This window comes from Mustela nigripes, chromosome 5 (assembly GCF_022355385.1).
Source record: "Mustela nigripes isolate SB6536 chromosome 5, MUSNIG.SB6536, whole genome shotgun sequence".
NCBI lineage: Eukaryota > Metazoa > Chordata > Mammalia > Carnivora > Mustelidae > Mustela > Mustela nigripes.
The window spans coordinates 104293297-104307900 of NC_081561.1; the positions used below are offsets into that span (position 1 = coordinate 104293297).

Sequence of the window (14604 nt, forward strand, 5' to 3'; positions counted from 1 at the left end):
TCCTGCATTTATGCTTCATAACCAGGTGAGTTTTATCATGCCAACTAGGGAACTTGGGCTTTGAGAGTTTAAGTGGATCGCCTCAAATCATTTAGCTTATATGTGATAGTGTTCAGTTTCAAATCTCAGTCTTCCAACTTCAACTACATTTCCATTGAGTGCACTGCTGTTACAAGCCCAAGATGGATACAGTGCCATATCCAGGGGCCATTGTAGAAGGAAGAGGAACTTTGCTCTTTTTGATTGGATACATGATGAAGAGTACAGTTTGTGCGGGACCATTCTGACCTCAATAAAGATCTTTATTAAAAGTCCATTAGTTATTTATCACTATTTCCAGAATAAAAGCACATGTAATAATAGAAGAATGCTATCAGGAGCTTCCAAGCTTGAAGCATAAATGATTGTGCCCCATTAGCCTCAATTTACATTCCTATGAATTCAGCTTTATAAGAGTCTATGTGCTCCAGCAATGTCTGGTGAAATCCTGTTTCTGAGAGACTTTCTGGTTACAACACTATGTCTTCATCCTAGCTATCATGCCTGGAGCTCATGTCTTCTTCAGGTTTTTTATTCATACTTATTTGTGATGGCTCTAGGTTAAGTCTCAGTGATTTCTGTGGGAAATCCGGTTTCTCCTTTTCTTTTTTTCCAGTTTCTTCTGATGATCCTCTCTACCCTCTAAACTACAGAGGAGAGTGGCAAAAAATCCTTAATTCCAGTCCATTCTTGGAGGCTTTTATATTTTCTCAGTTCATTAAACATCTAAATTCCAGATACTGTACTTAGTGCTAGAGATGGAAGTTCTGGTGCCCTTGAGGCCCTCATAGTCCAGTTTGGGAGGCAGATATGGGAACAAATTCCAAAAAAGCGCTGCAAGTACCCAGATCCCAGGGTGGCACAAAGGAGGAGGAGAGGAACACTGCCTATCTGAGAGAGCAAACGGAAGAAGGGCGACACCATGGCTTCAGGGAAGGACCCAGTTTTTCAGCCTACATTTGGGAACACATCATTGCTTCTCCTCAGGTTACACAGAAGGATGGTGAGAGTCAGTGGTTCTGCAGGTGGGTAGCTCCTCTTGGAGCACATCTAATCCGAGGACAAATGCCAACTTATCTTTTACTTTGTCTTACCATTACATTTGCTTAATGTACTCAGTCTGTCTTAACCAAAAAACCCAGGTTTTTAAACATGCAGGTCTATACTCCCTCATGGATAAAGTGTTTTGAGCAAACTTTTGATTAAAAGTTAACAGAAAAGCTTCCAGCCACAGCACATCATGCCCCTTCTATAAGGTTGAGTCATCACTTAGACCTTGACCATAGACCATGAAGCATCTCCTCTTCCTGACTTTCCATTGCTAAAACTTTCCAAGTACATTTCCATGACAAATAAGATGTTGCTTTGGATAAGGGAGCTGTTCTATTTTGGTCGGAGTCTCTTGGGAAATCAAGTCTAGGGAAAAAAGAGCTAAGCAGTATAGCTTTAATCATGGCCAGGAAAGACAAGGATCACCACTTCTCCTTAGATCACAATATTCCGAATGCCCTAAAATGTGACAAGATGTATCCAAGCATTTTGGTTCATTTCTGGTGAGTTTATACCAAAGCTCCCATTAGGCTAGCGGCCAATAAAGGACGGGTAGTTACGAATTCTATTGGTGTATTAATGGAGAGATTGGGTTGTATTAAAAGTAGTTTCATAAAATCGTTCATCATGACCGTCAAAATACTGGAACAACAAGTCTAGGAGTGTTGGCGGGGAGGAAGGCTAGCAACCTCAATATGTGTGTGTGTTTTTTATTTTTTTAATTTTAATTTTAATTTTTTTTAAGATTTTATTTATTTATTTGACAGAGAGAGAGAGAGATCACAAGTAGGCAGAGAGGCAGGCAGAGAGAGAGAGGAGGAGGAAGCAGGCTCCCTGCTGAGCAGAGAGCCTGATGCGGGGCTTGATCCCAGGACTCTGGGATCATGACCTGAGCCGAAGGCAGAGGCTTAACCCACTGAGCCACCCAGGTGCCCCGTGTGTGTGTTTTTTAAACAATTTAAAAAATTGATAGCATTCCCTACAATGCATTATTTACTAAGATGGTAGGAGTTACACAGTACAAAGTTTTCTACATTCCCATGTAGAAAACTGGGTGTAGAGTAGTGGAAAATTGTAAGATCATCATAACAGGACCAGAATGGGGAGCATAAGGTGTTAGAAGGCGCTCATTTGTGCTATAGTTGGATGTGGGTGTGCTAAAGGCTACAGAAAAGCTAAGGGATTGTACTAGGCCGGGAAAAGGAATCCTTGTTAAGCTAGAATCCTGAACCAGAGAAGCAGGAGTTATCAAGCATCAGGGCCAGATGAATGAATGCTAGAAATGAATTAATTAATTGAGTTTTAAAAAGTCAAGTTGATGCTAAGACAGCCTCAGATAGATGCAGAAATAAAGTGCGGTAGGGCCTGAGGTAGATTGAAAAGTGATGTCACCCAGGAGGCAGAGTAGGAGACCCCAGACTCTGTACCCCACACAAAAATCAACAACTAGGCAGCTCTCCATGAATAAAACAGATCTGGAAGACCTCTGGAAGCCAGTCCAGAAATTTCAGCAACATACTGAAACAAACAGCATAAAAGGCAAAGGAAGACAGCTCGATTTTGCCTGCATCATCCCGTCCTCCAAGCCAGCATTGCTCCACATCAAGAAGAAACTTCCAGGCTACAAAAGAATCCCCCCTGGGGTGTCTGGGTGGCTCATTCGGTTCGATGTCCAACTCTTGGTTTTAGCTCAGGTCATGGTCTCATGGTAGGGAGCCTGCTTGCAGATTTTCTCCCTCGACCCCTTCCCTTGTGCTTTCTCTCAAATAAATAAACAATTCTTAAAGAAAAAAAAAAAAAAGGAAAAAACAAGAGAAGAGAAGAGAAAGAAAAGAAAAGAATAAAAAAGAAAAGCATTCTTGCAGGGAAGGAAAGAACATCCCCATCGCTGGCCTCCACCACTATGTGCCTGGTCAAGGCTAGTTCCTCTAGCTGCGCCCTTACGTATTACTAGCCTGACACCCATCACTGGCCTTCATTGATGTGCATGTGCTCTGGGAGAAGACTGCAGCCATGGGAAAGCATGCCTATAGCCAGAATCTCTACAGCTGCTTATGGGCCCCAATCAAGCCCTGGTTTTGGTCCCTACCTGCAGCGAGCCGCTCCAGCTGTACATTTGCATGCCCCAGCCCAACCTCCATTGCCAGCCTCCACTGCTGTGTGCCTATGGCAAGACACAGCCGCCACAGTAGTACACGCCAAGAGCTAGGGCCCCTGCAGCTGCCAGTACACCAGTAGGGAGCCTTGGCCCCTGCCACCTGCCTTGTCCCCCACCACTACATGCGTTTTTGAAACCAGCTCCTGCCATGACACAGGCACCTGCATTTGTCCCCCACAGCAGTGTGTGTGTGTACCACTGACTCTGGCCACTACTAGTACTTGCCCTAGTCCTTAGCTGTAGCCTCAGCAGACACCATGCTGTGTTCACCCAAGACACCATGTGGACAATGCTGTGGACCCTGAGGCAATGGCCTGAGGCAATGAGTCACATGCCCCCTTGGACCTGGTGCTGCCACACATACTTGGCCCTCAGTGGATTTTCAGCACTGAACTTGCAGACCATAAGAAAATGTGTTCATATTCTGAGCTCTGAACGAAAGAAACTGCCAACAGAGAATACTTTACTTAGCAAAGTGGCAAGATAGAGTTTCCCCAAAAAACAAAAGCTGAGGCAGTTCATTACCACTAGACCTGCCTTATAACAAATGCTGAAATGAAAGGATGATAATTAGAAACATGAAAATATATGAACATAAGCAACACACTGGGAAAGGTAAGTATATAGCCAGATTCAGAACACTCTACTACTGTAGTTTCAGTGGTGTGTTGACCACTTAATTCTAGAATAAGGATCGAAGGACACAAATAATAAAAATTGCTATAGCCGGGGCGCCTGGGTGGCTCAGTGGATTAAAGCCTCTGCCTTTGGCTCAGGTCATGATCCCAGGGTCCTGGGATCGAGCCCCGCATTGGGCTCTCTGCTCAGCGGGGAGCCTGCTTCATTCTCTCTCTCTCTGCCTGCCTCCCTGCCTACTTGTAATCTCTGTCTGTCAAATAAAAGAAATAAAATCTTAAAAAAAAATTGCTATAGCCATCATATTATGTCAATGGATACAGAACATACAAAGATATAAATGTCACATCAAAACCTCAAAAAGTGGTAGGAGATAAGAGTAGAGTTTTTGTATGTGATTGAAGTTAAGTTGTTACTAGCTTAAAAATGAGTGTTACGTTTATAAGATTTTTCAGGTAAGTCTCAGAGGAATCACAAATGAAAACCTGTAGTAGATACATACAAAATCAGGAGAAGGGAATCAAAATATATCACTATAGAAAAGTCATCATTTCACAAAAGAAGAAAGCAAGAGAGGAGTAAAACAACAAAGAAACTACAAAATAGCTAGAAAACAATGAACAAGATAGCAATAGTTAAGTCCTTACCTATTATTAACTACTTTAAATGTAAATGCATTAAATGCTCCAATCCAAAAGCATATAGTGGCTGAATGCATAAAAAAAAACAAGATCTGACTATGTACTGCCTACAAGAGACTCCATTCAGCTTCAAAGGTGTGTATGGGCTCTTTTGTATATAAGCAAATGGAAACCAAACAGAGCAGGTAACTACACTTATATCAGACAGATTTCAAGTAAAAAACTGTAACAAGAAATAAAGAAGGTCATTATGTAATGAGAAAGGGGTCAAAGTATCAAGAGAATATAACAATTTTAAATATATACCCAACATAGGATTACCTAAATATATTAAGCAAATACTAACAGATCTGAAGGAAGTAATAGAAAAAGTCACATTAATAGCAGAGGACTTCTATACCCTACTTTAAACAAGTGAGAGATAATTCAGATATAAAATCAAAAAGGAAAAATGGACTTGAACTACATTTTAGATCAAATGGACCTAACAGCCATATATAAAACATTCCATTGAATAGAGCAGAATACACATTCTTAGGTGAACATGGAACATTCTCTAGGATAGATTATTTGTTAGTTACAAAAAAAAAAAGTCTCAGCAAATTTAAGATTAAAACCATATCAAGTATGTTTCTGACCACAATGGTATGAAACTAAAAATCACTAATGGGAGGAAAACTGGGAAATTTACAATATGTGGGAATTAAACATCACACTCCTGAGCAACAAATGGGTCATGGATGAAATTTAATGAGAAATCAAAAAATATATTAAAACAAATGAAAATGGAAACATAACATACCAAAACCTTTGGAATACAGCAAAATCAGTGCTAAGAGGAATGCTAATAGCAATAAATGCCTGCATTAAGAAAAAAAAAATCAAACAACCTAACTTTACACCTCAAAGAACTATAAAAACAAGAAGAAAATAAGCCTAAAGTTAGTAGAAGAAAGGAAATAACAAAGACTAGAATAGAAATATATGAAATATCGAATATAAAAAATAGAAAAGGTCAAAAAAATTTAGAGTTGGTTTTCTTGGTTGGTAAATAAAATTCACAAACCTTTAGCTAGAATTACTGAGAGAAAGAGAGAGAGCGCTCAAAATCAGAAATGAAAAATGAGTATTACAACTGATACCACATAAATACAAAAGACCATAGGAGACAAATATTAACAGTTATATGCCAACAAACTGGACAACCTAGAAGAAATGAATAAATTCCTAGAAAATACAACCTAACAAGTCTGAATCATGAAGAAATAGAAAATCTGAACAAACCAATAACAAGTAAGGAGATTGAAGCAGTAATTAAAATCTTCCCAACAAAGAAAAGCCTAGGACTAGATGGCTTCATGGATGAATTCTACTAAACACATAAAGAAGAATTAATGCTAATTCCTCTCAAACTCTAAAAAAATTGAAGAGGAGGAACACTCTCAGACTTGTTTTCCAAGGCTAGCATTACCCCAAACAAAAGCCAGACAAGGATACTACAGGAAAGCTACAGGTGAAGATCTTTAAAGAACATGCACGCAAAACTTGTCAAGAAAATACTAGCAAACTGAATTCAACATCACATTAATTCTTTTTTTTAACACATTAATTCTTTTTAAAGATTTTATTCATTTCATTAGAGAAAGAGGAGGGGGAGTGAGAGAGAGAGAATCCCAGGCAGACTCTCTGCTGAGTGCAGAGCCAGATGCAGGGCTTGATCCCATGACCCTGATATCATGACCTGAACTGAAATCAAGAGTTAGATATCCAGTGAACTGAGCCAGGCACCCCTCGACATCACATTAAAAGGATCATATATCATGTTCAAGTGGGATTTATCTTGAGAAGACAAGAATTGTTCAATAGATGCATATCAATAAATGTGTGATAGGCCACATTAATAGAATAAAAGACAAAAATCAAATGATCTTTGCAGTAGATGCAGAAAAAGCTTTTACCCAAATTCAACATTCTTTCATGATAAAAACGCTAAAAAAATTGGGTACAGAATGAGTATATCTCAGTATAACAAAAGGCCATATATGACAAGCCTACAGATTACATCATACTCAATGGCAACAGGTTGAAAACTTACCTTCTAAGATCAGAAACAAGCAAGGGTGCCTACTCTCACCAAACTCTTCATTATATTACTGGACATGTTAGCCTGAGCAATTAGGCAAGAAAAAAATTATAAAAGCACTTGAATCAGAAATGAAGAAGTAAAGTGGTCTCTGTATACTAATGAAATCATTTTATATATAGAAAATCCCAACGACTCCACCAAAAAAAAAAAAAACACCTATTAGACCTAATATAGCAATCTAGTAAAGTTTCAGGATACAAAAATCAATGTACAATACAGAACAAACTGAAGGTTGATGGAGGGTGGTCGGTGGCGGATGGGATGTGCTAAAAGGGTGATGGGGATTCAGGAGGGCACTTATCGTGATGAGCAGTTGGGTGTTCTATGTAAGTGATGAACCACTGATTTCTACTCCTGAAACCAATACTACCCTATATGTTAACAAGAATTTAAATAAAAACTTGAAACAAAAAACCCAAAATCATTGTACACAAATCAATTGCATTTCTATACACTAACAAAGTATCTGAAAACAATTTCATTTGTAATAACAAAAACAATAAAACACTTAAGTATAAATGTAACCAACCAAGTTAAATACCGATACACCAAAACCTGTAAAACAGGGAGGAGAGAAACTGAAGGCAAAAATAAATGGAATGATATCTTGTGTTCATGTATCAGAAGAGTAAATATTGTTAAAATGTCTGTAGTACGTTAAGGCATCTACAGATTCAATGTAGTCCCCATTTTTCACAGAGATAGAAAAAGAATTCTGAAATTCTTATGAAACCACACACACACACACACACACACACACACACACACACACACAAATCCAAATAGCCAAAGCAATCTGGAGAAAGAACAAGGTTGGAGATACCACACTTCCTGATTTCAAACTATAGTTAAAGCTACAGTAATCTATACAGGATGGTACTGGCACAAAAATAGACACAATTATCAATAGAACAGAACTAAGAGCCCAGAAATAAACCCACATATACATAGTCAACCAGTATTCAACAAGGAAGCCAAGAATACCCAAGAATGGATGGTCTTTTCAAACAATGGTGTTAGGAAAACTGGATATCCACATGCAAAAAAATAAAGTTAGACTTGACTCTTAAACTACACACAAAAATTAACACAAAATGGGGTAAGGACTGAAAAGTAGGCTTTGAAACCATAAAAATCCTAGAAGAAAACACATGGGAAAAGCTCCTTGTTATTGGTCTTGGCGAAAATTTTTCAGATTTGACACCAAAAGTACAAGAAATAAAAGTAAAAATAAATAAGTGGAACAACATCCAACTAAATGCTTCTGCACAGCAAGGGACACCATCAACAGAAAAAAAAAAGGCAACCTATTGAATGGGAGAAAATATTTGCAAGCCATCTACCTGATAAGGGGTTAGTATCCACAAATATAGGGAGCTCATACAGCCCAATAACAAAGAACCCCAAATAATCTGATTGAAAATGGGTAGAGGACTTTTCCCAAAGCAGATACACAAATTATAGCTGAAAATGAACTCAATATCATTATTATTAATTATTATTATTTATTATTTATTAAAGCTGCAACAAAATAGATGTCAACTCACACCCATTCGAATGGCTGTTATCAAAATGATATACGAGAACAAATGCTGGGGGAGGATGTGGAGAAAAAGGAACCCTGGCTCACTGATGGTAGGAATGGAAATTGGTGTAGCGACTCTGGAAAATGGTATGGAAATCCCTCAAAAAATTAAAAATGGAGCTCCCCTATGATCCATCAATTCCATTCTGGGTATATATGTAAAGACGAAATCACATTTCAAAGAGATGATCTGCACTTCCATATTCATTGCAGTATTATTCACAGTAGCCAAGACATGGAAGCAACCCAAGTATCTTTGACAGGTGAATGGATAAAGAAAAGTCATACATCTATACAATAATTATATATTTATGTATTTAATGGAATATTATCCAGCTGTAAAAAAAGAAATCCTGCCATTTGAGACAACATGAATAGACTTGAGAGCTCTGAAATCTAAAAACATTGAATTCACAGAGGTGGAGTAGAATGGAATATTTGCCAAAGGCTGAGGGGTGGGGGACATGGGGAGATGTTGGTCAAAGGGTATAAACTCTTCAGTTATAAGATGGTTAAGTTTCAGGGATCTAGTGGACAGCACAGTGACTATACTTAACAATATCGGAATTCTGAAAGTTGCTATGAGAATAACGACTTAATGTTCTCACCATAACAACTTAAAAACGACAGTGAGGTGAGGTTAAGGATGGGTTAACTAACCTTACTGTGGTAAACACTTTGGAAGGCATGTGTGTAAAAAATCATCACACTGTTTGCCTTAAATGTACACAGTGTTATAAGTCACTTATATCTCAGTAAACCTGAGGTGGGGGGTGGGAGTGGTCAGGGTGGAAGGTTCAGGATGAGGGCCCTGAAAATGTGAGAGTTCTTACAGTCAGTTTCACCTGGGGTGATGACTGAATTAAAGAACTCAGTCCTGGGCCCGCACTAAATCCTCCTGGATTTATGCAGCATTAAAATCCCCTAATGTCTGAGAAGTGCGGACTCTAGGACCACCTCCCCCAACCAACACCCCCCCCCCCCCAACCCAAGCTCAACCTTCTTGATACTTTGCTGAAGAAAACGAGGCCCGGGGCCCAGGTATTTAGTGCCAGATGGGCCTTCCACTCTGAGTTCTGGGCTTTCTCTAGGACTCCCCCATGCTCAATTTCACTTGCAAACTTTTTTAGTTGACTACATACTCGACATCTATTATATGCCAGGTCTATTATACAGCAGAGGGTGGGGATTCAAAGATGCCTATGAAGGTTATGACCTAATTAGGGAGACAGAGGGCTTCAGAACTAATTATTTTATACCAGATAAAAAGTATTAATAGATTTTAATTATAGTAAGTGCATATGTGAAAATGCTAAGTAAAAAAAGGGAAAATTACATGCGTGCGTGTGTAAATATATATATATATATATATATTCTGATCTCATTTTGTTAAAAAAAAATACACAGAAACTCGAGAAAGGCAACAACCCACTAATGAGCCAAGTGTTATGGAATATGCGAAGACCTTGCGTTATAAATCCTTGTGCGCTTCTTTGCTCTCCCCGCTTGGAGGGCCACGACCCAGTTTATGGGTGCATCTTGCGCAGACCTGCGGCCCAGTAGCAGTTTAGTAGATGTGGAATCCGTGAGACTCCGTTCCCCAGGTGGTCCACACTCCAGAGAGGCACGTCTGCCAAGGAGGAGAAGAAGAGCGTGAGAAAAGACGAGGTTAGCACGCCGGGAGGACCGAGGGGGACAGAGCTGGGCGAGAATCGGACACTCCTGGAGAAGCCAATGGGACTCTGGACGGAGGGAAACTGACGCTCTCCCCCTGGCGGCGGCCCAGGACGCGCGGCGGGAGCCCGCAGCCCGGCCGGGCGAGGGCGCCTGCGGCCACCTGAGGTTACACGCAGCCCTCACCCAGCCCACTGTCCCGAGTGGGATCTGCCCCGCGGGGGTTCTGCCCCGTGGGGGGATACGCACCAGGAAGCGAGATCCCCGGGGAGAGACGGCTTGGGATGGGGTTGGGGAAACAGCTCTGGTTCTTCGGGATGGCTGGGGTGTAGACCGAGAGGCGGGGTAGTGAGACTCCTGAACAACTCCCACACACTCCCCTCACCCTTGCTCCCCAACTTTCAAGTCTCTTCTCCAGACAGCGTGCGAGGGATGCCCACCCTCGGGGGACAGCCATCTCTTGCGAACCGAGTCACGCATTTTCCCGGGTGCTCCGTTCTTGCACTCTGGGGACAGAGATGCTGGGGTGAGAGGTGGGGGCCCGTCTGCTCCGCGCGTCCGAGGAACCCCCCTCCTTCGGGCCGGCCCGGCGGCCGGGTTCCTTCCCCCTCCCTCTTTCCCTGCCTCTCCTCTAGCCCACCTCCTCCCCTCCTTTGCCTCCCCCCTGCGTCCGCCCGGCGTCATCGCCCCCTTTCCCCTCCCATCTGCCGGCCCGCGCACAGCTCGCCTCCGGCCTCCGCCGCAGTCTCCGCCACGAGCTGCTGGCGGTGCGGGCGCGTCCGCAAGGCTCGTAGCAGCAGCCTCCGGCCGCCCCGGCCAGCGCTCTGACCGCCTGGGGGGAGCCTTGATTCGAGCTGGGCAGCGCCCCGAGCACCGGCTAAGCTTTGCAGGTAAGGACGGAGCCACCCCCGCAGACAGGGCAAAACCCACGATTCTGGACGTTTCCCCGAGAAAGGCAGACCCACCCAAGGAGAGTTTCTTTGAAGGGCCCCAAAGACAGGGATCGAACTTAGCACTTCAAGTCCTCCAAGAAACTACTCTCCCTATAGGCAACTCTGTGTGCCGCCCCCTCACAGTTGAATATTAACAGTAAGAGTGTTTGCATTGGACCCTAAATGGAATTCTTTCTTATAAGCAGTACCAGAGAGGGGACCCTCTTTATTTTTATGATTATTAACAGATGCCGTTGAAAAAGGTGTAAAGCCATTCTTGGACAGTCTTCCCTGGTTGAAAGCCTCTTTGGCAGGTACTATGAAAGCGAGGAATCTCTCTCTGACTTTCTGTCCCTCTGTCTGTCTCTCTGTCTTTCCTCAGCTTGGCTGCACAGGTCAGCAAAAGGAGCAATGAAAAACATTTTTGAAATGAAATGGAAAACTCCTGTACTTGTTTAAAATTCAAGTAAGGGGGGGATAGACAAAGCAAGATTGGCAAAATATTGGTAATTGCTGGAGCTGGGTGATGGGCGTATGGTGTTATGTTTTTTTCCTCTTTTATTTTATTTTTTAAACTTTCCCCTCTACTTCTGTGTAGTTGGGAAATTTTCCACAATTAAAGTTTTTGAAAAGTTGTAGGAACACTCCCACCAGCTTCCTTTGGCCTTTTTACACTGTCACTGACTTGAAAAGGGACTGCTTGTCCTATCTAGTTATCCGTGCCCTTTAATTAACCCTTCTCACTTCTAAAATTAATTCTCATTTTATCCCAGTGCATTTGTCTCTAAAGAATATTCTAAAAGTAATCCTGTAGAATTATGCTTAGAATCTGGTTTATAATTTAGAAGGGAGAATGTCCAAGTTCCAGCCAAGTAAGAAATCTAGGCTTAAAAGTAGAGGCCAAGTATACGGAATTTTATTTTTACTAGAAGATATTAGAGAAGCCCCTTTAGTGTGAGAGGAGCTTGAGCATGGACATGCTGCCCAATTTTCTTGCACACAACTCAGAAACCTGTACACTCTTAAGATTCTTTTTCATGTTTTTAAATATGAGGTTTTTAGCTTAATGCTTGGCAGATAGGATGTGCTCATTATATGTTAAAATAAGCTATCGCTAATGTGAGTTAATTTTCCCCATCGAGTCAATTATTTATCTTTCTCTGCCCAGTGCTCAAATATCCAAGGCCAGCATATTGCATTTTAACAGTAGGATCAGACTTGGAATTCTGGAGGCTGAAGCCCCCTCAGCTGGCACTGAGTTAACTTCGAAATGAGAAATCTGAGCTGAGCGGTTGGGAAACAGCAAAGCCATATTAGTGGTATAAAAGTTATTTTCTAACTCCGCTTAACCCCCACTTTCCCCTCAAAGCTTCAAATAGCTAAACTGACATGCAACTAGCCAACAACATCGTGATCCTAAGAGGCTTTAAAGCCTTCAGAGTAGCAAAACTCATACATTTACATGTATTTTTTGCTCTGAAAGGCCAACTCACAAGATAAAAACGAAGTCAGGAGCCATGTGCTGTGGGCTTCCTATCTCCATGTATGAGCTAGCCCCCAGAGGGTTCCCTTGGGGTTCCCTTAGTACCATTCACCCCAAAGTTGATTTACACACAGCATATCCATTCCATAAATTGAAATGTCCATGTCTTGGAAAAATAGCTAAAAAACAAAAGAGGTTTTATTTTTTATTGTGATGAGAAACAGAAGTTGTGGGTCACTGTAAAATAATCAACTCTGTAACTTTACCATCTTCCTGCCCTCAAGGACTGCCAAATTTTTAAAGCAGACGTTACTTTGTCTCCATCCCCAAAACGGAACTTGAAAATAGTGCTATGGTATGGTATTTTGAGTAGAAATTGGCACACTGTCAATGAACTTTCTTGCCGTTTCTTTTCAGCATTGAGTCATTAGGAGCTTATCCTTTGGTAATGGATTATATAAAGTATTTGATAAACATATGTGAAATAGTTGGCAAGTTGAAGATTTTTCTTTGTGTCGAAACGACATGCAGCATATTTTCAGAGGCTGTTTAGCAGTGCTGGAGGTCAGAGTGGAAAGGTGCTGGCACTAGGATGGGTTTTGGAAAGCCCACCTGCCAGAAAATTGTCTGGCTGTAGACAGCACCATCAGCCCTCAGTTCATCAGGATAGGCTCTGTGGCCTGTAGATGGGTTTTCTAAATGTGATAAACTCCATATGTGACAACCATTTAGTATATTATTAGCCAATTGGATTTATTCCCCTGCTGAGTCCTACATGCATTCAAAATAAATTCTGTATCACAGCTCAGTGTAAACAATTCCAATGCAGGGCTTTAGATCGGCCTTCCGCGGGCTAGCGATGCCATCTAGTGGTGGCAGTGCGAACAGCAGGAAAGTTCCTATCCCGGGCAGGGGAGCAGTGATTTTCTCAAGGATCACTCTTGACTCAGTTAGGTGTTTTCTCATTGGTGGTTTAGCCTGAGACTTTCGAGCTGAGTGGTGTCTTAGAAGTGTTCTCTTCCAGCTCGGCAGGTCGGGGGGCGGGGATTATCATTGAGGTTCTCAAACAAGGAAAGAAACTTTGAAATGGTGCGTAACATAGTAAGGACTCAGTATGCGTTTGTCAAATAAACAAATTTATCTACACGTTCCAATTCTTGTCTCTGTCTACCATGACCACCAAAAAGTTTTAACACGCTCTTCTATTTTTAGTTGGAAAACTGCATGACTGTATCGTTTTCCTTAACATGAAATTTTTCATTTATGTCTAAGCCTCTGAACCCAACTTTCTTTCCTACTTATTATTTGTAAACATCCAGGAGAGACAGTTGCAAAAACTAGACTCTTATCTTTATCTACTGCTGCTATAAAAATGATAAAAAATGTAGAGATTTAAAACACAGTATCTTACGCTTCTGGAGAAGTGTCAAGAGGGTCCATGGGGTTGCATTTCTTCTGGGAATTCAAGGAGAGATATTTGTTCCCTTGCCCTCTGCCGGTGCTAGAGGCCGCCCACATTGACCCTCCTCCCTATAAGGATCCCGGTGATTACCTGGGCCTCACCTGGATAGTCCCAGCTCATCTCCTGTAAGAAAGTGTCAGGAAGTCACAGGTGCAGTCTCTCTAACCTTGGGAGGAACACATTCACAGGTGCTGCGGATTCAGGTATATGGCTCTCTTCGGGAGCCATTTCTGGGCCTACCTCAGTGAGGTGCACGGCCATCAGAGATGCAGGAGATCCCTTGTAAATATCTGCCTATGTTTTGGTTCCTGTGGGTTGACATTCATAGTGATCGCTCTCATTGTGGATGCTTGCTGTGCTTGGGCATTGGGTTTGTATACAGCATAGTAGTTTCTCACAAAAAGACTCTCAGATCTCATTCCTGTTTAAACAATGTAGGAACTAATGTTGGGAGAGTTTAAATAACTTTCCTGAAAATCATACTGCCCTCAAGGCCTACTGCCTGCAGAATCCCTGAACACCTTACATCACCGATTACTAGTTACTGGTACTTACATCATATTACTGTTACTTACATCAGTCGGTTACTAGTAACCGATTACCAGTTACTGTTACTTTCTCATCACTAACGCTAGGTGAGGGCCTCCAGTGGGCTGAGAATTAGACTTTTTAAGCTACCCCTGCTCCAGGTTTGTGAGAGTGACTATTAAAGCTTTTCCAAGTGCTCTCGACAACCTAAGCCACGCGATGCCCGCCTCGCACCTGCTTTCTCTCTCTGCTCACGCTCCTTCCCCCCCT

The 14604-nt window shown here is 41.7% G+C and overlaps 1 protein-coding gene across 1 annotated transcript in view; it reads left to right on the forward strand.

The window, feature by feature from the left end:
• Positions 1-10646: 10646 nt before the first annotated feature.
• The window catches only part of PRSS35 (serine protease 35), a 15634-nt gene continuing 11676 nt past the window's right edge, over positions 10647-14604 (forward strand). The window contains exon 1 of the mRNA XM_059399226.1: positions 10647-10819. The gene's annotated coding sequence lies outside the window, so the exon portion shown is untranslated. The remainder of the gene's footprint in view (positions 10820-14604) is intronic.